This window comes from Pteronotus mesoamericanus, unplaced genomic scaffold (genome assembly GCF_021234165.1).
Source record: "Pteronotus mesoamericanus isolate MK-2021 breed Mesoamerican mustached bat unplaced genomic scaffold, CSHL_Meso_final scaffold_651, whole genome shotgun sequence".
Lineage (NCBI taxonomy): Eukaryota > Metazoa > Chordata > Mammalia > Chiroptera > Mormoopidae > Pteronotus > Pteronotus mesoamericanus.
In genome coordinates, this window is record NW_026555325.1 from 17,239,865 (window position 1) to 17,266,790 (window position 26,926).

Consider the following 26,926-nt stretch of genomic DNA (forward strand, 5'->3'; position numbering starts at 1 on the left):
GAATAATCTTAAAAATTAAAACCCATTACAAAACTGTCTTTAAATTTAAACTGTGGAAATAGTTTTCAACTAGAGATAAATAAATTAGATAATTAAATATTACAAAATGGCTTCATTTTAACATTTAATGACCAAGTGAGGTGCATTAAAGTGTGCCCACTCCTCAATCATTTCCATTAAATCATATATATGTGCACATAACATTGCACATTCAGGAACAGATTCAGCTGATTTCATCATGAAATAACCTTCACATTCCAGAACATATATTTTATACTTTCTAGTGGAACCCCGTTTTGCTCTCTTTCTCATCATTTATAATGTCCTTATTTTTTTTACTTCCCTTTAAGAGTATAATTTACACTTTAATTTTTGTCCTGTCCTATTTTAGCATAGAGGAAAATAGGATGGATTGTAGAATCAAGTTCTCTGACATTTACTCTTTACTTGACATTGAATAAACTACCTAGACTGTGTGAATGCTTAACTATTTTTGTTGTTGTTGAGATAAAATTGACATGATCCTGTGTAACTTTAAGGTATACATCCTGTTGATTTGATGCATTTATATATTGCAGTATGATCCCCACTGTAGCATAGCTAACATCTCTATCACACACCATAGTTATCATTTCCTTTTTTGGTGAGAACATTTAAGATATAGTCTCTTAGCAATTTTGAAGTATGTAATACAGTATTGTTGACTATAATCACTATGGTGTGCCTTAGATATCAAGAACTTATTTATCTTCTAACCACAAGTTTTTACCCTTTGATCCACTTTGCTCCATTCCCCCAGGCCCCAGCTTTTATTAACAATCATCCTATTCTCTGTTTCTATGAATCTGGCTTTTTTAGATACCACCGTAATTGATATCATACATTTGTGTTTCTCTCTCTTACCTCATTTAGCATAATGCTTTCAAGGTTGAACCATGTTGTGAAAAATGGAAGAATTTTTCTTCTTTCTCATAGCTAACTAATAGTCCATTGCAGGTGTGTGTATGTATATTATCTTCTTTAATAATTCATCTGTTGATGATCACTTAGACTGTTTCCATATCTTGGCTATTGTATAACACTGCAATGAACATCAAGAAGACAAGAGATAAGTGTTGGTGAGGATGCAGAGAAAAAGGAACACTTCTGGTGGAAATGTAAATTGGTTTAGCCACTATGGAGAATTATATGGAGGTTCCTCAAAAAATTATGAGTATGAGATGATATCTCATTGTGGTTTTGATCTGCATTTTCCTGATGATTAGGAATGTTGAGTACCTTTTCATGTACCCATTTGCCAATTTATGTCTTTTTTGAAAAAAATGTCTGTTCAGTTTTTCTGCCCATTTTTAAAATTGAATTGTTAGGGTTTTGTTGTTGTTGTTATTGAGTTGTATGAACTCCCTTTATATTTTGGATATAAAATCCTTATTTGATATATGGTTTGCAAATATTTCCCCCCAATCCTTAGGTTGCTTTTTTGTTATTGTGGATTGTTTCTTTGTGCTGCAGAAAATTTTAGTTTGATATGATCCCACATTGATTTTTGCTTCTGTTGCTTGTGCTTTTGATGTGATACTCAAAAAAAAAATGCCTAGACCCTCTGAATCTTAGTGTTCTTATCCTTAAATTTACAAAATAAGGTCTAAATTGTGTAGTTTAAGAACAAATGTCTTGATTTCTATAACATTCCCATTGATCAGAGGTAAAAAGCCATATGCTTTATCTTTTATCATCATATGCATCATTCCTCATAGTACTGAAGAAATTAAACAAATCTTTAAGAATCCTCATCATATTTGTAGTTGCCACCCAACATTCATATTTGTAGAAATACATTTTTAATTCAAAGCTCCAGAATTCTATTTTCCAGCTTCCTTTGTACATGGATTAGGCAAGTGACCTAAGTTCTACCTAACAAATGAAATAGCACAAGACTTCAATGTATTCACCAGTGCACCTGAACTTCCCTTGCCTTTCCACTATGTTGCTGCCTTGCTTGAGATAGTTACTTTCAGAGGGAAGTGAAATCTTTATGCTCCTCCTCCACCATGTTACATTACCACCAGCCAAGGCTATTACTAGAGTCATACCCCATCATGTTCTCTGTGACTAGTTACAAATTTAAACTTGTAAGAGAGGAGAACAGATATATGAACAAAAACCTGGATTATATGTGTGAATAGGGAACCTGTGAGTGTTAGAAGAGGAGGAACATAAGTTTAGACCAGCCCAAGATTGTTGATTTAAGTATCATGACAGAGGAGTTCTGAACTGAATGTTTGAGCTCAAGCAAATGGGGGTTGTTACAATTTCCTTTTGGTTGAGTAGACTGGAAACTGAATTACTATTACCTACATTAAGTGACATTAAGATGCCAGAATTCTTTTGGTATTGTGGAGAGGAAGGAGTCCACAGATATAGAAAGAGAGCATCCGAATGGATTCAATATGTTGAAACAGTTCCCTCCACCATGTATGCCCCCATCCCATCCCTGCCTTCTTTCATTATTTCTACATTTCTAATTTTTATGTTATGTTTAAGACCCTCTTCAGACACCTTTTATTTTGAAATGAATAAAAAGTAATTGTCATTAGAAAATAAGTATAAACTTGAGGACAGAAGGCTTCCCACAACGATTTGTGTATGTTTGTCCCTTGCAGAAGAAAGAAACAGCCTGGACAATATCAGAGTGTGAATTTCATAGTTTTCACAGGGACCTCAAAGTAGCTTTCCAGACAATCCCCTGTGTGTGTGTGTGTGCGTGTGCGCGCGCGTGCACGCGCGCGCGCGCGTGCATGTGTGTATGAGAGAGAGAGACTGTGTATAAAATAAAACCACCATCTATTCCTAACTGCTATATGGTATAGTAACAATTATGCATTTGATTAGATATGTATCTGATTAGCTTTATTTTATGTACAAACATTTCAAAACTTATGTCATACAGTCTTTAAATTTATCATCACACTTCATGTAGGCTCTAGAAATTCCATGTGCACTTAGAATGAAACTGAAAAAGGAAAATAATATCTTGATAATCTTATGAAAATTCTTTGACACTTGGAGCCCTTAAAAGGTCTCAGTGACTCCTAAGAGTTCATGAACCACATTTTGAAAACAACTGGTATAAACCATTTTAACTCTTCTGAATTCTAGTATACTTATTATCTGAACTGTACACATTAAGCTTAAAGAAGGAAGAGCCGTATATTTTGATTTCTCAATTAGGTTATAGCTCCAAGAAAGCCAATCTTTGTTTTATGCTTTTTCTATAGTGGACAATAGTAGGCATCCAACCACCCAACAATCTTAGTTCATTTACTCCATGTGCAGTTCCCTAATACTATTATAAATTTATCAGTAAAACAATTGTTATAGACACGGGAACTGTTTAAGTGATATTTTTATGGTACTTGAATATATCAGCTACATCAACAAGTTCATATATTTTATTTTTTATTGTCTTTGTGAATTTGATTATTTTTAAAAATTAAGCGGTCTCTGAGAGTTCAAATTTCCAAAAACAATGTCATCCTATGCTACAAATGGTCATTATTTTTAGTCTGTTTTTACTCTTAATCTGTTTCCTTCAATAATGAAATTCTTGGAAATTGGATTTGATGTTATTGAAAAAATAAACTAGAAACACTTGTACTCTGAGTAAAAAGACCTGCTTTTAAAACAGCATTTTAAGGCCCCCTTTTTTCCTGGGCTTTGCTATAGAAACTTTGTTGTACAATTACTCAGCTCTAAACTCAGCTCTCTAAACCATTATCAGTCACTACTAAAGCCAAGTTTTTGAAGGACTCATTTATCAAAATTACTAAGCTCAGGATTCTGAAATGGATTCATAAAAAATTGCTATTATAATTTGGCCTAAATCTGTAGCTTTAGAACATTCATAGTGGGCAGGGGGTTACATTAGTGGAAACATTAACTAAAAAATCTGGCCTCAGTTAGAACCTGATGTCATTGTGCGTAACCTGAAAGAGCTTATGCTGTAGTCTTCTAGAGAAGATAATTATAGTAAAAGCTACCATATATTGTGCAGCTCAGTATGATATGTTAGGAACTATGTCCAGTCCTTTATATCTCTCCATTGTAATTCATGCCACCTTGTGAAGTAGCTATCATAATACATTTTCATAGATGAGTATATGGAAGTACAGAGAACTTGAGATTCTTAGCAATGTCATCCAGCTAAAGGGTGACAGAACCAAGATTTCAGCCCTGATTTGTTTGACATTAAAACTGTGTTTTGTAATAAATGCCCTAATACAAAGAAGTTGAATAATTATACCAATCAAAAGGAATTCGGTTATTAGTAGCAAATAAACCTAAACTTGTAATGCTGTAATGCAACCAAGGTTTGTGGCTCACGAGTGTTTCATGCCCATCATGGGTCACTATGGGCTCTCCTCCACATTTTTCTTTACACAGGAATGCAGGTTAACAGGGGTCTTTGATCATTATTGGCTGCAGTAATGAGGAAGGCAGATATGGAGAATTGTACACTGGCTGTTAAATACTTCATTGTTATTTATTCTTTACATGCCAAGGCAAATGTCCACACCTAATTTCAAGAGAATGGGAATATGCAGTCCTTGTGTATGCTGGGAATAAAGAAAACTCTAATTAAAGCGGTCTTTTTGAAAGGAGTTCCTTTGATGCCACTGAAAATAAAGAATAAAATTGGCTCTTTGTAATTATTTTTGAGGTGATAGACAAATTGTAATTTTTTTATTTTTTAGAAACCTCAAGGTACAATAAAATATCAAAAAAGTCATAAAATCTCCAGAAAAGTAATTGGCAATTCTTAGATCTCCAATTCTTATTAACCAGTATAAAACTGTACTTTAATTAGAAGTGTACTTTTTATATTATTTCAATATGATAATTATTGTATTGCATATGACATTCCTAGGAATTATGGCCTGCCTTTTGAAAGAAACTACCAATTTATTAGTTCTTCAAAGAAGAACTCTACGATTTAATAAATTTATCTTTTCTCATGTCTTCTTCCTCAACACTTAACAAAAATCAGTACAGTCTATCTCCAGTCTCTTCCTTGGTTCTTATCAAAGCTCGAGAATCACTATAACAGACAAGCTTTTCAGCTACAAAATAAAAAGAAAAATCTCATTATAGTTTTGGAGTTGTGGCTATGTTTATTTACTTATTGTAATTAGAGAATAAGTTATTGTGTTGAACAGAATAGGTAAGACATTTCCTAGCTTAGAAAAGTCTTGGGCTTTCAGCCTGATGATTTGTGTTGAAACCTGTTCCTCTTGTTTACACAGACATGAAAAGGGACACAGGCTTGCCACCTCGTACATGATTATTTCTAAATGTATTCACCCGTGACTTTGAGATTCACAGACAACACTATGTGGCAACGGTCTTTTTAAAGTGGCATGAAAACTGCGATTATAATGGCCATCTCTGCTACCATCACTTATGGAAACCATCAGCAGTGACAGGTAATTGGTGTCTAATTACTGAAGTTTACACTTAAGAGTCAGCCCACACAGAGCCAGCCCCCTACCTTGCAGAGGTCAAAACATGTATTGGTCCACCATTTTGAAAAGGTAGTCACATTCTGCCCCTCAATGAAATGCTAAATAAATAAATCGACCTCAGCCCTCTTATAAAAGAATGAGTGAGGCTAACAAAAGAAGCAGTGAGTTCTGTTTAAATTTGACCAACTCTCTCAAGGCTACCACCAAGGCTAATAGATGAGTCACTTCAGGCACTCTGTTAATGGCACAAACCAAGATTTAAGGGGGATAAGGAATTTAAATTGTAGAGATACGCACATTAAAAATTAGTTGGTAAAATTGATAACATTCTTGAAAATGAAATAACTACAACTAAGCACCTAATTTTATCTTTTAGACAAAAGAATATATTTTAACATTCCATTTTATATGCAATTGATACTGCCCTTATTTATCTCCCATGGACAAATTGATCTGAGAGCCAATAAAACTTGAGCAGCCATTATGCTATTGATTATCCATCATCCACTTAGGAACACTGTAGGGAGGTAACATCCTGATTCTTGGGTTTCTTCCCACCTTGTTTATATCCCAATGTCTCTAATATCCAAGTTGGCTGAAGTTAGTTCTTTCTGCTAGGCACTCTCTGTCTCTTATGGCTCTACGGTCTTCCATAGAGTGGCTGTATCCTTCAATGACCATGACCAACGCGGGAAAAATCAAATATTAAAAACTGCCAGCACCCTGACAACTCTTCTGCTACCACTCCGATTTCCAACTTTCCTTCTTTCCCCTTCCTTTTAATTTGTTAATTTTTAATTCTTTCAATTACAGTTTACATTCAATATTCAATTTTTCTTCTTTTTAAAATGATATTATTTGCTGCCACTTCCACTCTCTGGTTACCAATGTCTCTGAAGTTCTTTAAGTGTCTGCTCTTATCTAACAATGAATACTGTTCTAAGTAACTTGCTCTCTTTCGTCTAAGTGGCCTCTTCCAATTTTTAGGGTCCCAATCCTGCATCTTGGGGAAAGTTCCTAGAGACTCGACATAGGCACTGAATGACAAGCATTGTTGTATTGGAACACCACTTCTTGTTGTTTCTGTATCCTGAAAAATTTCTTAAATCTATCCTACATAATGGTGAGTTCTTGCAAATCTGAGGCGCTCCTCCAGGAATTCAGAGTTTTTGACACATTTGTCTTTTCCACTTAGAATTGATATTTTCACTGAGGTAGAACACAGTTATCATGAACAACATCCCCATTACTTTTCATCTAGGAGGGCCTCCACATGTAGGTGAAAAGTATGGAGCCCTATTTTATACAACAGAATTTTCAAAGTAGGTTTTGAATTGTGTAATTAAACAAAACACTTTATAGGCATGTATATGGGTACCATGTTTTTGAATGCTGAATGAAGTCCTGTCCTCACTCATGAAACTATTTCACTTTGTCATCATACACTTTTCAAAATGTTCCCATTATTTTGCCATATTCTAGAAGACCACATTCTGATGTTCACCTTTAGGCTCTGAAAGCCATATTTCCCTCTATTCTAATGATAATGAAATATATCATGGCCATAGACTTTTTTTTTTAAATTGACGAAGCCCTGAACTGGTTATCTTAAACAATTTGCAATATTATAATTAAGGAAAGGGAAACTAGGCATTGATGTAGTGCTAAATTAGAAGTTATTTTAAAAATATTTTTAAGTGTATTTTATTTATTATGCTATTACGGTTGTCCCATTTTTTTCTCCCCTTTATTCCCCCCCATCCTTCGCCTCCCACCCCAGCATTCCCTACCTTAGTTCATGTCAATGGGTCATACATATGAGTTCTTCGGCTTCTCCATATTCTATACTATTCTTAATAGCCCCTTTTCTATTTTGTACCTACCATTTATGCTTCTAATTCTCACTACATTTTACCCCACTTCCCCTCCCCACTGACAACCCTCCATGTGATCTCCCTTTCTGCGATTCTGTTCCTGTTCTAGTTGTATGCTTAGTTTGTTTTCGACTTTTTTAAGGTTCATTTGTTGATAATTGCAAGATTGTTGTCACTTAACTGTTCATAGTTTTTGATCTCCTTTTTGTGGTCCTCTCAGCCATTTCTGGCCTCTCAGCCAGAATTTCAGTCACTTCCCCCACGATCCACAAGCAAATTGGGCCCTCCTAGTGCTGATTCCCAGGTGAGTGAGTTTGTGTACATTCTATGACCCTGTGGATATCTCTTGTGAGGCTTGGAGTTTCTCCTGCTGCTGCATACCCCACAGATTTTTACAGCCAGAGGCTTTGAGGCTTTCTTTCAAGCTGGAACCCTGGGTTGCGTGGTCAGCCTGCTCCACAGCTGTTCCTCCCATTTTATCTGCACACAAATGTAGGACCACCCAGTCTGCCAGCCGCCTCGCTCAGTCCTCCAGCCACTACCTTGCTGCACATTCACTCTGCCCCAGGCTGCCTGTCTCCATCCCTTCTACAGGTCTGAATGAATATTTCTTCTTTAACTCCTTGGTTGTTGGACTTCAATACAGTTCAATTTTCTGGCAATTCTGGTGGTTTTTTGTTTTTAAATTCATTGTTGTCCTTTTGGTTGTGAGAGGAGGCAAAGTGTCTCTAGCTATGCCTCCACCTTGGCCAGAAGCTCTGTAAATTTAAGTTCTTGATGTATCCTTCCAATCTTCCCAAGAGCCCCCAGTAGCCTAAATGAAGCAAGGCAAAGTAAAAGTGGCAAAAGCTAAAATGGTGCCCACACTTTGGATTCTAAGACTTGTCTATTCCATCATACTATTTAGTCTGAATCTAGATATCAAGAAACAAACAGGGTAATACTATTTTATACCCAATCCTTAGCTCATTCTTTTCATTCACTTCAAGCGTCCCTCATTATACCTTTTCTCAAATGACAGTGGTAAGGAATATTGCCACAAGCTGTTAATTGAGAGCTTATTAAAATTTCAAATGCCCTTTCTTTAGTTTATCTATCGGTATAAAATATATGTCTGAAGTAATTCATTTTCGCTATCATTGTCCAACTTCTGTCGCTCTATTCCACCATGGCTTTTAGTGAGCTAGCAGCCTGCAAGGCACAGGAGCGCTCAGGATTTCACATCAGCTTCCTCTCAAAATCCAATTGCTGGCTCTTGCTGCTCAGTTGTTAACTTGACTGGGGTGTGTGCAATTTATTATTTTAATTGGTCTATCTGTAATCAAGGGTATTTTTGTCAGCCTACTAAGTGTTAATTGCTACCAATGGTTTTGGCAGTAATTGGAGCTGGGAATGAAGTCTAGAACAAACTGTCTTTGGAAATACAGAGCCTTAGAGGCAGTGGCTTGTATGTTGTGCAGCCCTCCAGTCTCCTTGGCTCCCAGGGGTGTTGGCTGGCTTTGGCCCCTCCACCATGTATCAGCAGCTCTTTCAGCTGTGACTGGCGCACAGCCTTTTAACAGCTTTCAATGGTAGATGCTAATGGCTTTGCAGCCTTGCAATTCTCCCAGCAGGTTTCGGTTCCTTGTAGTACTTTAAACACAATGTACTTTGAAAACATACATAAATTAAAGCTACAATTCAATCTCTGTTCTTTGGTTGCGTTACCTGTCAGCTTTCCAAAAAGCAAATGATTGATGTGAAGCATTTCAGCAGGCTGGGATATTCGCTTCTTGTACTTCCATCCCTGTCCTCATCCTTCTGTCTTGAATCCACCCGTTGCTCTTTTATTACCATACATTAACACCTTAAATCCTAAATGTACAGTCATTTGTGGTTTACGTTTTCACTCCCTCTTTTAACCCTTTTTGTTTGGTGTGATTCATGGTGTGGCTGTCAGAGCTGAAAGTGGTCACAATTTCAAGCTGAGGTTTTTCATTTTACATACATATAGGGAAAAGGGCCAGTGGATGGTTTTCTGAATAGAAAAAAAACTTTACAACACTGAGTATTCTTTTTATTCTCATATCATTGAAAGGGCAGTGATAAGTGTCTTACCGGTAATAAAGTTTTGAGAATTAAGAATGGATGGGGGCAGAGGCAAAGGAAATCCTTAGTCTGTTGAGTTTCATTTGGGCTCATTACTTTCTCACCCGTGGCAGGACCTACCACTGTATGGAAAGCAGTGAGTAGAAGCCAGAAGACGAGGTGGAACTTAATTGTGTTGAGGAGCTTTGGTCTCACTGAATATCTCAGATCTCTAAATCTCACTCAATGGGAAATGACAATTCCCAACCAGCCAAGGCAGCCAGTCATGACATTTTATTTTGGAGTTCAGAAATAATGCCTTTTGCTAAACCTGTATGAGTAGGAAATAATCTGTATTACACAAAGCTCAGATTAAGTTTTAAGTGAGGTTTTGTATTATTGGGCATTGCTCTCCACTGAAGACCTAGGTTGTATAATGTCTACACTTAGGAATCATTACAATGATCATTAGAAACCTTTTAATAGCTAACTAATGATTTATTAAAGTTTGAAAGTTATCCCACCAAACCCTAAAAAAGTACTGCTATGTCAAATAAATAGGACTATGAATAGTAAAATGATTCTTAATTCCATAGAAAGGGACCTAAGAAATAAAAAGCTTCAAGCTTCTCTGTTACTAAACCAACTGAACAGGAAATACTCCTACTAAAGTCATATAATAGAAGGGAACTATTTTCATGTTCTTCAGAGACACTGTCCATTTTGAGATGAATCCTGAATCCTAATAAAACCATTGACTCTGAATAACATTGGTTTGCCTATATCTCACCTGGCGTGCTCTGAAATGCAACTTTGTCACCTCATCTGTTGCAGCGGAGACTAAGGGACAAGAAGAGTTTTAATAACTTTATTCAAATGTCACTGGCAGACTTTGGAAGCAATGAAGCTTCCCTGCCTGGGTGACAGTGTTTATTCTCATGACATAAAAGCATTCCCTGATGAACCACTCAAAACAACAAACATTCTGCTTTGTCTTTTTTTTCTTCTGTTGGCTGTTTGTTGTTCCTAATTGCTAGCAATGTTGTCACTTATGGGAAATAAAAGTGCATATTAGCAAGTTCCACTTCCATTCTGCAGGGATTCCATTCTACTTTCGTATTCTTTTAGACAATAAGTGAAGCAGACTTTCTGCTACTGCTATGACATTTTTAGTAGAAATTTAAGCATCTATAGAATAAATAATCTCTAAAATATCCCAGGGTACTGATTCATGCATTTTTAAGTACTATACTTTCTTAGATATTACTCCTAAATTATTTGGTTTTTTTCTAAAAACACAATATTGAACATGTTTTGCAAAGAACACACCCAAAGAATTATTTCAATATTATCACATCATACAAATTGAGTGCTTATATTTAATACTTTCAGCTAAATTTAAAATTTCTACATAAAAATTATAAAGTTTTAAAACTTACTGCTCTGGTAGAGCATTGCATAGCAGAAAAAGAAAACAAAAAGGAAGCACAAATGTTTAGTATTTCAATAACACGCTGAATTTTTAAGACCATGGTTTTTGTGATGACTTACTGTTAAGCTAATCTACAGGCTTTCTGGTAACTCTGGTAACTGGCTTACTTTGAGTCAGAATTGAATAGATTGTATAGAAACCAAAGAGCCAAAAGACCTATTTAAGTACCAAGTCAAAACCGTCCCAGGGCTTCTGGTCAAGACGGCATCATAGGCAGACATAGCTCATCTCCTTGCCAACCACATCAAAATTACAACTAAAATATATAACAACCATCACTCAGAAACATCAGAAATCAAGTTGCATGGAAGTCTAAACTATGGAATTAAAGAAACCACATCCATCTAGACTGGTAGGAGGGGTACAGTCATGGAATGGGCTGGTCTCTCACCTATGTGTGGTGAATAAAAATTCAGGACAGATATCTGGGGAAGAAGGAGTCCCAGCCCCACACCAGGTCCTGCAGCCTAGGGTTCTAGTGACAGGAAGATAAGTCCTCGCAATTTCTGGCTACAAAAACCAGCAGGGATTAAGTCAGTGGAAGAAACTTCTGGAGCCTCAAGCAGTTACTCTTAAAGAACCCATACACAGACTCGCTTACTCAGACTCACTCTCTCTAAGTCCCAGCACCAGGATAGCAGCTTGAAAGGCACCAGTGGTACACAGAGACAAACTGAAGTGTCTGGTATCAAAGCAAGCAGAGGCTATTGTCCCTTTTCTAAACCCTTTCCCAACAGAGTTAAAGAGCTCCCTAGATAAGGAAAAAAAAAAAAAAACCTAAGGAGTTCATCACCACAAAACCATTATTATATGAAACATTATTGGGACTGTCTTCTTATTTGAGAAAAAGAAGAAGAACCAAACTATGAACAATAAACTGGCAAAAAATACAAATCTATCAACAACTGAATCTAAAGGACAAACTAAACAAACAGGAAGAACAGAGACAGAATCATGGCCACAGAGAGAGTTGTATTGGTTGCCAGATGGGAGGAGGTGTGGCGCAGTGGGTTAAGAGGTGAGGAAATTAAGATGTACAAATAGATAGTTACAGGATAGCCATGATGATATAAAGTACAGTATAGGAATAACCAAAGAACTTATACACATGACCCATGGACATTAAAAATGTTGAGGGGATTGGCTGAGGGATTGGAGGTGCTGGGGTGGGGCAAAAGGGGAAAATCAAGACAATTGTAGTAGCATAATCAATGAAATATAATTTAAAAAAAAAACCCTTCTCAACATTTAGAGCTTAGTCATCAATATTTACATCTAGGTTTACTTACAAAGTACTCAAACCTAGTAGAGACAAAATGAAAAATACCTGAAAATTAGTACACTTTTTATACAAAGCCACAGGATATCTATATACTCCCTCCTTTGATAGTTCTCTAGAATCATTTGAAATTCTGAGAATACTGCTAATCTCTCTTTGTTCCCTTAACCATGTCAACAAGATTCACTTTTTTAAAAAAAACTACTGAAGAAGGCCATAATTTGGGGGAAATGATTTTGAAGATAACTGCAGTTTCATTGTTATTAGTATCACAAGGCAAAACTAAAATAGATCTTTAAAAAATATCTAGGACATCATGTGAGAGTTGAAGAAATGAAAGTGGTTGTTAACAATCAAATGCAAAATCAAACAAACAAACAAAAAACCAGAACTAAGACTCATCAAAAACTGGTACCAGGATACAAAGTAAAATAGTGGATATTTGTTTTTGGTGTCCTATAATATCTCCTATTAATTGTCTCCCTGCTAAAAGATATTCTGGTGTGAGGTTAAAGTTTCTTCTTATTGTTGTGTAAATTTTATAACTTATTTTTAAAAAGTTAGATGCTCCTAAACACCCACAAGTATAAATCCCTGTTTTGGAGTTTCAGGTGCATGAAAGTGGTACTTGTAGCTATGGGCCTTCAAGGTGCTCTTCCAAGCATGATCCACAGCAACCTGCATATTTTTATACCTCCATGACAAAGAGGCAGCAAAGTATAGTCAGGACTGAACTGAGCATGAGAAGAAATCCTGGGTGGAGTGTTTGTTTCTACTCCTCACCAGCTATAAGAATGTGTTGTTCCTTTATCTCCATGAACCCAATCTTTCTCATCTATATACTGTTAATTATAATAATAACTCCTATTCTGCCAACCTCCTCCTCTTGTGAGGGGCAAGGTTAGAATGTACTTTGAAAACTAGAAAGCACTCTAAAAAACATGCTGTGCTGCTATTGAACAGAACAGTTGAAGTCTGTGTGTAAACTCTGGGATCCCATTTTATGCAGGAAGGAATGCCATGGTGATATCCCTCAAATTCCTGGGAAGGATTGTCTGTTGGTTCTAATTAACTAGGTCAGGTCGACCGTGCCAGGAATCTTTCACTGTTTCTATTCCATTGCATCTCTGATGATCATGGCAGGGAGCCTAGGCCTTACACTTGTCTTTACTTTTGGTGCTGGTACTATTAGGATGATTACAACAACTGCCAAATCAGTCAGTAATGGCTTAAAGAAGCTGAGAATGTTTAGCTTGGGAAAAGGAAAACAGGGAAGATAAGTTGAGAAAGAAATTATCACTTAGGTATTATATTATAGAAATTGCCTCAAAAAGTTATGAAGACTGAGAAATCCCAAATCTGCTCTCTGGAAGCTGCAGGACCCAGAAAGCCTATGGTGTAATTTAGTTGAATAAGGCCTGAGAACTAGATGCTGGGATGAAAAGCTGGGTGGGGACCCAGGAGGGAGAGGAGAGGTGCTGGTGTCAGTTCCAGAGTCCAAAAGCTCCAGAACCAGGAGCTCTGATATCTGAGGGCTGGAGAAAATGGACTTCCCAGCACAAGGACAGAGAGAGGAATTACTGTTTCCTCTGCCTATATGTTCTATTTGGGCCCTCAGCAGATTGAATGCCTGCCCACATTGGTAAAGAGGGACCTTCTTTATTATGTCTACTGATTCAAATGCTAATCTCTAATCTTTTCTGGAAAAATGTCCTCGTAGACACACCCAGAAATAATATTTTTCCAGCCATCTGGACGTTGCTTAGTCCAGTAAAGTTGACAGATAAAATTAACCATCACAGATGTTATCAAATGTTTGAATTTCTGTCATATGAAAATAGACTGGATTTGTCTGTAGTCCTCTCCAACTCACTAGATTCTGTGTTCCAGTGACAAAATGCCTTTTTTTCTGGGTGCCTAACTGACATTGACTGAAAGATACCTCTCAAATATGTAATTGATGGGGAGGAGGTATCTGCTTCTGTATATGTCCAAAGTCTTTCTGAAAAAGTGAATACAACTAAAAGGGAGTAGCTGTACCTATAAATTACACGGCAATATAAAATCATGAGAAGTTTTCAAAAAATAAATGGGTAGGTAGGAGTAGGTTCAAGAGAAGTTCAAGGAGACTTTTTGGGGGAAAAACATAAAGCTTATGATAGGCTATCCCAGAGTGTCCAAAAATCTGGTCCCATGCTGCCAGCTTCACAGATGTTACTTTAGAGAAAGACGGATGCTGCTGGCGGTGGGTTCCAGCAATGTGATTTGAAACTTTAATTGGCATTCCTAATGCGCCACACAGTTTAGTCACATGAAAAAAGGGGCACTTCTTGAATTTATATTTTATGGAATATTCACATTATACTGAATGTTTAAAGTCTTTTACCTTCTTAGTTTGGGGTAAACTATAAAACATTTTTTGTACTATCTTTATGTGTGTAGGTATAATTTAATAATGATTTTTAGTATAACATGTTAATAGAAAATACAAAGAGCCTGTATTTTTTAATTATTTTTTTGCATTTATGTGGAGTTATTTTGTTGAGGATTTTAATTTCACAATAATAAACCTTAAAATGAAGACTTATGAGGAAGATTTTAATATATTTCATGTATATTAGGATTGATTTTTGTAGTCGTTTACTAGTAATACACAAACACATGTGCTCACACATATACATGGAAAAATCACCCAAAATGAAGTACAGATACCCATGTACATGGACTTTATATTAGGTTATTTTAAGTTATAGCTTCAGCTATTTGAGAAGGTGCAATCAAAGTGATTGATTAGAATGACAAGTCAATGCTGTGTCTAGTAGCTCCCATAGACATAGCTCACATGGTTTTTTTAAATTGCAAATTTATCTTTTTATGGGGAATCAATACTTTAGGTTAATTTTTTTTAGCCATTCTCTGATGCAGCCATAATTTGAGTGTGATGATATATGGCTTTAGCAAAGCACACTTTAATGAAATTCCCGCAAAGTAAATATGCTCCAACGTAAATGTTGATAGACAGTGAAGGCTAAACTTCTACAAATTCTGTCTCCACATAAGAATTTTTTTAAATTTTAAGATATATACAAATAAAGTACAGCATTTAACTCACATACTCTCCCCCAGCCCCATACACTCCTTTTTGCTGTTAAAGGAACACATTTAAGTAGCTCTTTACCTGTTCAAAAATGAATATCAGAAACTCCTGGGGTCCCAGCTACTGACCTGGAATCATGCAATAAGAGCTTCAAAATAGTAATATTGAGACCTATGTGACATTAGCTAATTTTCATATGAATTTTAGTTATCTGATGTAAATTCTAAAGCTTGCTTTTTTAGGAACACTATAGTCAAAAAGAGCACAATTAGGGTAACTGGGAACTCATTTATTTCTTTAACTTTCTTAAATCCTGTTCTTTTGCCATTATTTCTTTGACCATGAGTAAACATGCTGAGATTTCTAACAGAATAGATTGGATTTTGTCTGTTTAGAAGTTTTGCATAAATAGAATTATAATGTGTTGTTTCTGCATTCTTTTGTGCAGCAGTAGGTTTTCGATATTTACCCATCATTTTGCTCATAGTTGTACTTCATTCATTTTCATTGTATATTATTCTATTGTGTGAATAGGCCAAAAATTTATTTATTCTATTGTTGATGGGCATTTGGTAGTTTCTTTTGACATTAGGGAAGTGATTACAAATAGTGCTGCTATGAACATTTAACATGTAGTATTTTTATTAGAATTGGAATGGAATGGAGTTGCCGGATAATAGTGTATGCACATTTTCAGATTTAACAGATACTGTCAAAGAGTCTTATAAAATGTTTTACCATTTTCCACTTGTACCAGTAGTCTATAAGAGTTCTAGTTTCTCCAAAGCCTATCACTACTTTCTGTATTTTTTATTTAAGTCCATCTGATAGGTTTATAATAGTACCATATTGTGGTTTTACTTTGTATTTCCTAAGTACTAATTTAGATGAGCACTTCTTGCATGCAGTAAGCATAGAATAAGGCTATTTGGATATTTCCTTATATGGAATGTCTGTAAAAACCTTTCTCTCTTTTTTCTATTGGATTTTATGGCCCTTTCTTATTGCTTTATAAGAGTTATTTAAGATATTTTGGATATAAATATTTTGTCAAATGTATGAATTAGAATATAATTTTTTCTTTTGTGGATTGACCTTTAACTCTCAGTGATATGAATGGATATACATTATTAATTTCATATAATCCAATTTATCATTTTTAATTTTATGGTTATTGTTCATTGTATCCTGTTTCAGAAATATTTGCCTATTTGAACATAAAGTTATTGTGCTCTGTTTGCCACTAAAATATTTATAGTCACCTTTCATATTTAGAGCTATATCCCTCTGAAGTTAATTTTTATATAAGTAGGAGTCAAGATTTACTTTTTCCCAGTGACTCAGTTGACTCAGTTGACTCAGTACCATATATTGGGAAGACTACCCTTCCTCCAGGATACTGTGTTGAGCCTTTATCATAAATCAGATAGATTAATACCATATATTATATATAAATATATACATATATGTATACATATATAGATATTATACATATATACATATAAATGAGTATGTATACACATATTTAAAATAATGAACTCTATTCTCTTCTATTGCTTAGTTGTCTATTTATGCCAGTAACATTGTCTTAACTACTATATTTTATAAAAGCTTTGCTCTCTCGCTTTGTTCTTTTTCAAATTTTCCTTGGTTGTATTTGATCTCTACTTTTCTAGGCAAATTTTAGCATCATATTTTGTATTTCAATTTTAAAACCTTGCAAGGACATTAATTTGTATGCATCAAATAAAAATATTAGTTAATTAATTTAACATTAAGACTTTTTATGAATGAACATGATTATACTTTCATTATTTGTTTTCTTTAATTTATCTCGTTTTGTAATTTTCAGTATACAGATTTGGTTAATTTTTAAGCCTGTTTTTGATGCACATAGGAACCCATCAAATAGCCCTTTATGAACTGAATCTTTGTATTTTTGTGAAGTCCCTACCACTGCTCCGTGTGGAGATGAAGTGCATTGTGGTTATCAGAGGCATGACCCATGTGGCAAAACCATGCCCCCTAACTGCCATGTGATCCACCAGGATGACTTTTTCAAGCGCCAGACCAACCCGCGGATGGGGAGGAAGTCTTCAAGCAGTGACCGCTGCTGAGTCCCCACACACGGAGGCCAGGTCGAGCACCGCACAGGCCTGGCTGAACAACCCGCATAAGTTTGTCTGTGCCCCCAGGGTCAGCGTCCAGCTGGGCACCTCGGACACCCACGCCCTCATTCTGAAAGGTATCCTGCTGTACTGCTGCATGCCTACACGCCCGGGTGGACTCCGCAGCCAACAGTACTTCCTGATGGTCCCCTATAAAGAGTGCAAGAAGAGGAGGAGTACTCAAAGCTACAGGGTCCCTCATCCTCCCACCGCCCACCTCTTTGACGGCAGCGTATGGCCCCTGTACCAGAATTATAAGCCAATGGCCTGCAAGTAGTGCATCTGAATGGCATGAAGTCCGTGAGGAGCTCTTCCACCAGAAACCCCATCAGAACTGGCTCCTGGTGTGGCAGGGGGAGGAACAGCCCAGTCTGGAACTGGGGGGATGCACGTACGCTCCGGCCACAGTACGACCAGGCTGGCAGGTCCTAGCAGGACCCTGTGCAACCATTTCCTGTTGACATGTGCACATGTGAGAGTGGAGACCCACTCACTGCTCAGCATCTCAGGGTCCCGGGATCACAGTCCAAGGTGCATCTGTAACCTCACAGCAGCTTACGCATTAAACGCAATCCTTTAAAAAACAAAACAAAACAAAAAACAAAAAACGAAAACCCATACTAGAAATGGGCATGCGATTCGATACTAGCCAATGGAATATAAGGAGATATTTATCAGTGGGACATTCTGGAATGTTTTGTTTCCTAATAAAAGTATAGAGACAATGGCTAGCCACACCTATCCTTTCTTCACACCTTAAAAGGCATTGTGTTGCTTGGAGTTGTACTAGCCATGTTGCAACCATGAGGCAATGAGCCTAAGGATGAAAATTCAACAGCAGAAGTGGCAAAAGTGGAAGAGTGAAAAGATATTGGGATCTTGAATCCTTGAGGAGATGAACCAATGTTAAACTCTACTTACCTCCGTATTTCTTGTAATTCAAGGAAAAATAAACTCTTGTTTGATTAAGCCTTGGGTAATTATGGGTGAAAGCTTTCCAACAAAACCAAATATACATATTATAGGGTTGTAGATTATTCATCCTCTTCATCGGTCATGTATTAAATTGACATAAGTTAGACTATGCAGGAAACAGCCTACCTTTGCAGTTGTTCTGTAAGATTCAAGATTGCAATATCTCTGTTTATTCATATACAGCTCCTAATGCATCTCCCTAATGGTAAAAACACCTCAATAAATATTTGTAAAATAATTTTCCTTAAACCACAGTGCTAAGATCAACTGGGTGCAGCTCCTTTTTTCCTATTTACCCCTTTTCCTACCCAATACCCACATGCATCCATATTTGCACATTTATGCTGCTGTGTTTCATAATGGACTTAATAACATTATAAAGAAACTTTTTCTTCCCTATAACAGGGCTAATTCCAGCAACCTTGCAATTCAGCCCTCTTCAGTGAAGACTTTTAGAATGAGTGTTATTAAGTCTCGAAAGTAGCTTCCTCTCTGTGGAAAGCATTTACAGCTGCTATTGAGCAAATGGTTATTGGCAATAACGTGGTGGTCTAAAGTGGAAGCCACGGCAGGCATGTAGTAGCAAAGTGTCCATTTCATAGCAGGCGGACTTGTAGAGTAAGACTTAATGTAGGTGAAATCATCTTGAGTAACACAAAGTATGAGCTTGGGGCTTTCTGTAGATTTTCAAGCAGGCTATTCTAATCCCCTCCCCTCTTTAACAGCTTTCTCTTTCAGATTTCTGAATTCATCTTAGATCCATTTCTTTCCATTTCTTCAATATCTACACTTTCCTCATTCTCAGGAAAACAGTCAGGTTTCTTTATTGTCCTTGACACTCCAGCACAGCTCAGGACCAGAGTGTCTATTTCACTGCTTAGGTAGATGTTTGAGTCACTAAATCTTGTGACTGCTTTAAGCTGTGTATGTCAGAAACCATGTCCCTGGTACCTCTGTTAAATTTACTGGCCTCTGGTGAACCCCACATGCACTAAAAATGGTGCTTGGGTTTTGTTTTGTACTTGGAGTTCTTCTCCTCTACACTGTAATCCATTTACTAGGAAGAGGTTATGCTTTTTCAGTTTCATAATGTGTTATAAGTAACATGCCTTCACACCAGCAATTGTTTTTCTTTTCTCTCATGTGTGGGCCCCTGAGATAGTCTCCACTAGGAAAAACATAACTGCTAGGGAGAAAACAAAAGACGATCACCGGAATTGTAACTGTTTTGACTTACTGACCTATCAAAACACAGCTCTGCTAAGTTTGGTCTCCTGAATTTACAGAAAGCAAAAGAGGTTGCAGTGGAATATAAAGAGACATAAACAAGCACTCAGGGATAGATTTGCATGCATAAGCAGCATGCTTAAAGTGAGGATCCTACCCACAGTTGGTGCATGCAAATGTACTAATATCCTAATGACTGGTGAGTTTTGATTGGCTGCAAAAGGGATGAGTCCTGCCCAATAACTTGGGCTGCTTTTATTTTTGAAAGCATCCCTGGAGCTTTCATCCACATAGCATTCATCCCTCTCTAGTTTGCAACTCTGGATAAATTATGCTCTGTACTACTTTTGATGTCAGAGATTATATTTTGACCAAGCTTCTATATTTTGGTCTTAAGTTACACATGGCCAGAGTTACAAATTTTGGAGCATTAGAGTTTTATTGTTTGTTTGTTTTGTTAGGCTTAAAAAATTATACTTGACATTGTTTTTAATTGAAAATACCAGCTTTTGAATTTGGGATGGTAAATTACTAGAGGGCCCCAATCAAGACCTGGTCTGTCTGTTCATTTGCATCTTCTTGAGTACCTGGTAGATCCCTGGCTGTTTGGCAGAGTGACAGAACCACTCCTTCCTATTACCTAAAAAACAAATGTGAGCACCACAGCTGTAGGGGTTCCTTTCAGTGAGTTCTGTGTCATGTTTGAAACTGTGTTTCTGACTTTATTTTCAGAGAATTTAATTAATATCCATAGGCATGCTCTGCCTATCTGCTTTTATTTCTGAGAGCAATTCTTACTTAATGGACTTTTTAAAATAAAAGAACTTTGGATCTGGTCTCTAGAGTTTAACATTTCTTAAAGAAATGGTTTTAGATTGTTGTTCTACAGAGAAAATAGGCCTTTTTTCCCCCTAAGATTTCATGCATCAAAAGCATTAAATTTCCACATACATAAAATGTTCTGAGTGACACCCAAAATAAGCTGCCTTTTTAAAAATTTGCAATTTAAAAATAGGTAAAATGGATGTTACTAGAAAAAATTCTAAATATAGTTTTTAAAAATATGATAATTCCAGTAGGCTGTCTTGATGAGGACAGGCACTGAATATGCTTTTGCAATAACTATGATGAAATTGATATTACTACCATGCATTCAACAGACCCCAGTTAAGCCTCACCAACTGTCTTAACAATGCTCTTTGCAGCTAAAGGATCTAATCCAGGGTCATGTGCCACATTCTGTTATATCTGTTTAGGCTGCTTTGATCTTGAAGAAGCTCCCAGTTCCTCACTGGAAACATTTTGAGGTTCACAGAGCAAAAATTTTGCAAAATATCCCTCAATCTACTTTGTCTGATGTTTTTCTGTAATATTCAGGCCACTCATTTGGAGCACAAATATTAAAGAGGTGAGGCTGTGACCATTTTATTGCTTCCTAGCAGGTAGAAATGATTTTGATTTGTCTTATTACTGATGATGTTACTTTGATTATTTGATATAAGTTGGTAATTGCCAAGTTTCTCCACAGTAAACTTATTCTTCTTACATTTGAAATCAATAAGCATGTGTGAGGAGATGTTTGAGTCATGTAAATATTCCATTCTGTCAAACTTCTACCCGCTAAGTCAAGCATCCATTGGTGTTTTTGGTTACCAGTTGATGAGTTTTCCTTTCCCCTATCATTTTCCTACATTTGTTAGTTGGCACTCCACTACAAACAGAAGCTTTTGTCATTACCATTTATTTATTCCTCCATTCATTTAAATCAGCATGGACTCATAGATTCTCTCTACTCAATGAGTTGTAATCTACTGTCATTATTATTTATTTTCATGTCCAAATTATCTCATATTTGGCCAATGGGTATCCCTTTAATGTAGCTCCTGTGTCTTCTTGACATGCCTTATCAATTTTTAAGATGTCACAGGTTCACATTGTTCTTTATATTTCTTTCTTCTAGGAACCTTAGTTCCTTTCAATATTGAATTACATTTAGAAACCTATATCTAGGAACTAGATATGTTTATTGCTCTCAGGATATTGTTGCTCTAATGCCCTATCAGGACAAAATTTGGGACTATGTGTTTTTTACATATATATTCACACCAAAATACTCATATTTTCATCTATCTATGTAGCCATCATCTTTAAAACTTTAGTTTAACACTGATACAACCAATTGCAATTAAACATCAGAGGATTCATTTTATATTTCACCTTTTCAGGTACTCATCTTTATTCCTCCTATGACAATGGGAAATCTGTTTCCATTGTCTTAAATTTCTCCGAATGTAGTTTAGCGTCTGTCACTGCTACAGCTGCTGCTGCGTGCTGCCATGAGGATGTGCTCCTTGCCACATTCAGTCCCAGAGCTGATCTCATTGCTGCATGACACCTTAAGTGGATCCTTCTTCACTCCCACAACCTCTGACATCCTTTCCCAGGCTCTTGTTTTGGCTCTCACCATTGCCATGACCTTCCCAATTGGGAATCCCTCCACAGACACTTGGGATGCAGCATTCCATGCTGGGCTATCGTCATTATTGCCACAGATGTCATCTTCATTCTGTTCAGGCTCCAGCACCCCACACCAGGCCAGGCCTCCCTCCCAGGCATATACTCTTAATCGCTTGTGGGTTTACTTATGCGGGGAGGAAGGCAGGCAGGCAGGCAGAAGGGAAGGGACACAGGGTGAGAGGAAGAGAAGAATTTTAAAGAATCAAGAAAGTCAGGAACCAAAGTCTTTAGGAAAGTGTTTTCATGTTTTTTAATGGTTCATTTTTTTTGGAGTTTCACTTCTAATTTTTTCTATTCAATATCTTTGTTTAAATTTTTTTAAATTCTCCTTTCTATGTATTTGTTGGATTATACTGAGTCTTTTTATTTTGGGTGGACTGCTATGTCTCAGTATGAGATTTTTAGACATTCCCTGTGAGTTTGAAAATAAAGCACATTTTTTGTTTTCATTGTGTAAAATTAATAACTAGAAGATTTCATATATTTTAAAGATTTTATTTATTTTTAAAGAAATGGGAAAGGAGGGAGAAGGAGAGGGAGAGAAACATCGATATTTGAGAGATACATCAACCAGTTGCCTCTCACATGCTCCCAACCAGGTACCTGGCCCAGAACCCAGGCCAGGCATATGTCCAGACTGGGAGATGAATCTGCAGCCCTTTGGTTCTCAGGCCAGTGTCAACCCACTAGCCATACCAGCAAGGTCAGATTTCACATTATCTTTATAATGTTCAGATTTTCTTATCTACTCTCTATTTGTAAAAACTTAGAAAAATATATCAAAGTCTTACATGTGAATTCTGTTCCAATTTAAATTTCTCCTTTATACTCAAGCAGTTTGTTTACATATTATATATTGGGACAATATTATTTACATTATATTGTTATATTATTTAGCACAGTAATATCCACACATATAGCATGTATATTTCACTGCTGTTAATCTCATTATTACATATATAGCACATATAGTTAGCTTCTGTTAATCCCATTATTACTTTTAAAACACTACAAATGGCTTAAAATTATATTGCTGGCTTCAACTTGTTAAGATTTCACTAAATATTTTTGCATTCATAGTCATAAGGGATATTTTTGGTCATTTTTTGGGGAGAGTAATACCTTTGTCAGGTTTTGATAGTTGATTTATGCTAGTTTCTATTTTCTGATCAAGGTTGTATATTGTTAGTATTCATTTATTAAATCTTTAATAGAATTAACCAGTAAAGCCATCCATGCTTGGAGTTTTACTTGTGAAAAAAATTTTTATAACAAATTCAGAATTCAATATCTTCAATAGATATAGGAGTATTCAAATTTTCTGTTTGATCTTGTATCAATTCTGGTTAGCTGTAGTTTGTAAAGAATTGTCTATTTTACCTAAGTTTTAAAATTTGTTGCTTTGGGATTCTCTAAGCTTTTTGAATCTTTCAGTTTGCCTTTTTACTACATTTGTGGAACTATTTTCAAATACATTTCCTGTCTGTTTATTTCTCTTTTCTCCAAATGGATGTCTGATTTCATCTGTGCTATGCATTTTGATATTGTCTCCACAGGTATTTTTAATTTAATTTTTTATTCATATTGAATCACTTTTATTAATCTTTGTTCAAGTTTATTCTTTTCTCTTCAGTTTCCCTTGTGTATTAATCCCATCTTGTGAATTTTTAATTTAAGATGTTACGTTTTCTCTCTAGAATTTTCATTATGTATATTTCTACTTCCAACTTAAAATCTTATCTCTACTTACTATGAACAAATTTTTCTTTATGCAATGGCTTCTTTTAAATCCTGTCTGCTAATTCCAACATCTAGATCACTTGGGCCTTCGTCTTTTCTTTCAAAACTTATTAAAACTTTCCTGAATATTATATATTGAGTAGTTTCAGACTATATCCTGGACATTGTGAATGTTTTACTGTGAAGATTCTGAGTTGTGCAATATTTTTGCAAAAAGAATTTTTGAGATCAATTTTTCCGAGAGATTTTGTTTTTGTTTCAGAAGGCTGTTAACTTCATTCAATTCAAAATTGCAACCACTGTCTCTTGAGTGGCAGCCCAAACTTCAGTTGACTGCTTTGTATGGCCCTACATACACATGGTTCATGTTCAGCCAGAGACCTGAGCAGAGTTTATGCACAAAGTCTGGGACAGCTCTTTTTGAACTTTCTCTATTCCAAGATTTCCCTTTCACTTTCCAGTAGCTCTCCTCTTATTTGTAAGATCATGAAGACTGAATTTTCTACCAGAGTTTTAGCCTTTCAATGTAGTGCCTGTGCTTAAATTAAAAGTTTTAAAAGTGGGAACCCTATTCGCACTAGATGCAAAAGCCCAACTTCATTGTATCTTGTCATTTAATGTTAACAGAAGTCTGCAAATATCCTATATTTTTTTTTCTATGCATGTAGCTCTGTCTAGGTTTCTTAAAATTCTTTCTTTGAATTTAAATTTGTTAAATTCATCAGTATATATCCAAGTATCATATTTTATTATTTTTCTGGATTATGATGATCCATTTCAATCTTATTTGGGAAAGTTATCTTGTACAATATGTCTAAATATGTATTTTTTGTTTCACTATTTGCATTTTTATATCTAACAGTTCCTGTCCAATATCATTCATGTCCTTGTATATTGCTCTGTTCTTTGGGAGAGTTTTCTTTAACAGCTGTTATATATTTGTTTTATATATATATGGCTATATATAAAATAAATATATAAAAATAATTATATATACATATATAATTATATACAGGATGTGGCAAAAACTAGGCCTACAGTTGTATGTGAGAATTTATTCTTATATTATTTATTAATTCTTGTATTATTTTCCCTATAAACAACTGTAAGCCTACTTTTGCCCCACCCTGTATATATAAATTTGCTCTTATTCCTAGAATTTTTAAAACCATATTTTGTACAACAGTTTTGCATAAGATCTATGTTTATTTCCTTTATTCCTTAGTCTTTCTCATCTTCTAACCCCCAGTTAACATGGCAGGTGCTTAATACATTTTTGTTGTTATATAAAGAGTCCAAATTTTAATATAGTCACCTTGTGTTTTTTGCATTTTGTAGTATGAGGCTAAAATCATTGCCTGGTTTCAGTGGTGCTCCTGTATATTCTTTTCCTTTCATTCTTTTCATTTCAAGCTCTTTTGTAAAAGGAAATCAGGAACCTGCACAAATATCATAATTTTCCCCCCAAGTGGTATTTTTCCATTTTTCTTAGAGCATCTTAATCTGGATGGTTAGCGGTTTAGGTTTGACAAATATTCAAGCTTTATTATATTTCTTTATTTAACAAGACTGTATTTATAGTGGTTAATTATTTTTAAAAATAGCTCCAAGCATGATATTCATTAGTATCTTCCAAGATATAATTACAACAAATGCCCAAATTTTTATTTCTCATTTACCCTCTTTACCAAAGCCCAAAGGAACGGACACATCCTGTAGCCTTAAGTGATTATTCCTGATTAACTTTGATTCTGTATTGCTTTGGTAAGAAGCTACTTCTGTTATACTATACCACATTTCCAACAGAGAATGCTCCTTCAGCAGGTTGTTTGAAAAGTATGTTCCTACAAAAGTCTATCTAAGAAACATAGAGTAAGTTATAAGTTTACATAGAAAACTTGGAAGATCTGGTAAATATAAATTTCATTTTTCTTAAGTTCTTAGAGTTTGACTGAAAAATAAATAGTGTATAAGTATGAAACATTGTCTTTGGGGGACATGCATATAAAGAAGGTCACACGCATAAATAATTTACTACAATTTAATGTCTTTTGTGAAAAAGCCAATTATCAAAATAAACACTTTGCCTTGTTTAGACCAAAAAAGGAAAATGCCTTGGTGAGAAAAAAACAAAACAAACAAAACAAAATTATAAGTCATGTAAATAAATATGTTAGTTTAAGTGCTTATATGCTGTCCTCTGCTTTGTTGAATGAACAATGTAAAGGTGACACATTTGGGTGCAGTACTTGTTTTATAAAGTCATACAGTTTTCAGTTTACTTCTGTCTCCTTGTAGTAGAACTTAATAAGGCCAATAACTCACATTTTATCAGTTCAATATATTTGCCTTTAAAACAAAACTCTACAAACAGAACTTACTTCAAATACCGTCTTTTATTTTTACACATGTTGAGTATGTAAGCCTCTATTGCCTAAGAATGAAGATCATTGTCTTTGCATTCCAACACCCTTTCCTACTCTCCAGCCCTCCCATTTTCGAAGTCACCATTGACCAGGCTTTCCATTCTAGACCAGTGTCCTCAAAATACTTGGTGAAATTTAAAAGGCCCATATCTCATTTCTTCAAGACCCACAGATGGACCTTCCAGAGCAAAAATTTGTGCTCCAGTGCCCTCCACTTCATTTCTATTGTCCTTTCTTTTTTCAGGTACTTTTTTTTCACCTAGCCCTTATGCCTCCCACCCATTAACACTGCTGTCACAGTCAAACCCCTTCATCTCACATCATTGGAGAGCAAATCAGTCATTTGCCACTTGATTTGAATAATATAACTGGAGGAGCTTCTTTTTTATTATTTTAAAAAGTGCATTTTCATTTAAGCTTTATGTGGTATAGAAATAGGTTTCTTTACTGAAATAATTTGAGGTGTCAGGAAAAAAGGATTTTTCTTCTTTTTTTGTTTTACTCTTTTCTTTCATTTGCTTTTCAAGAGAAGAGAGGCCCTC

At 35.7% G+C, this 26,926-nt stretch overlaps 1 protein-coding gene and 1 pseudogene across 1 annotated transcript in view; both read left to right on the top strand.

Moving 5' to 3' along the window:
• Positions 1-5,387: 5,387 nt before the first annotated feature.
• GALNT13 (polypeptide N-acetylgalactosaminyltransferase 13) overlaps positions 5,388-26,926 on the top strand; it is a 593,991-nt gene continuing 572,452 nt past the window's right edge. The window contains exon 1 of the mRNA XM_054562685.1: positions 5,388-5,483. The gene's annotated coding sequence lies outside the window, so the exon portion shown is untranslated. The remainder of the gene's footprint in view (positions 5,484-26,926) is intronic.
• LOC129061799 (nicotinamide riboside kinase 2-like) lies at positions 17,350-17,960 on the top strand (annotated as a pseudogene).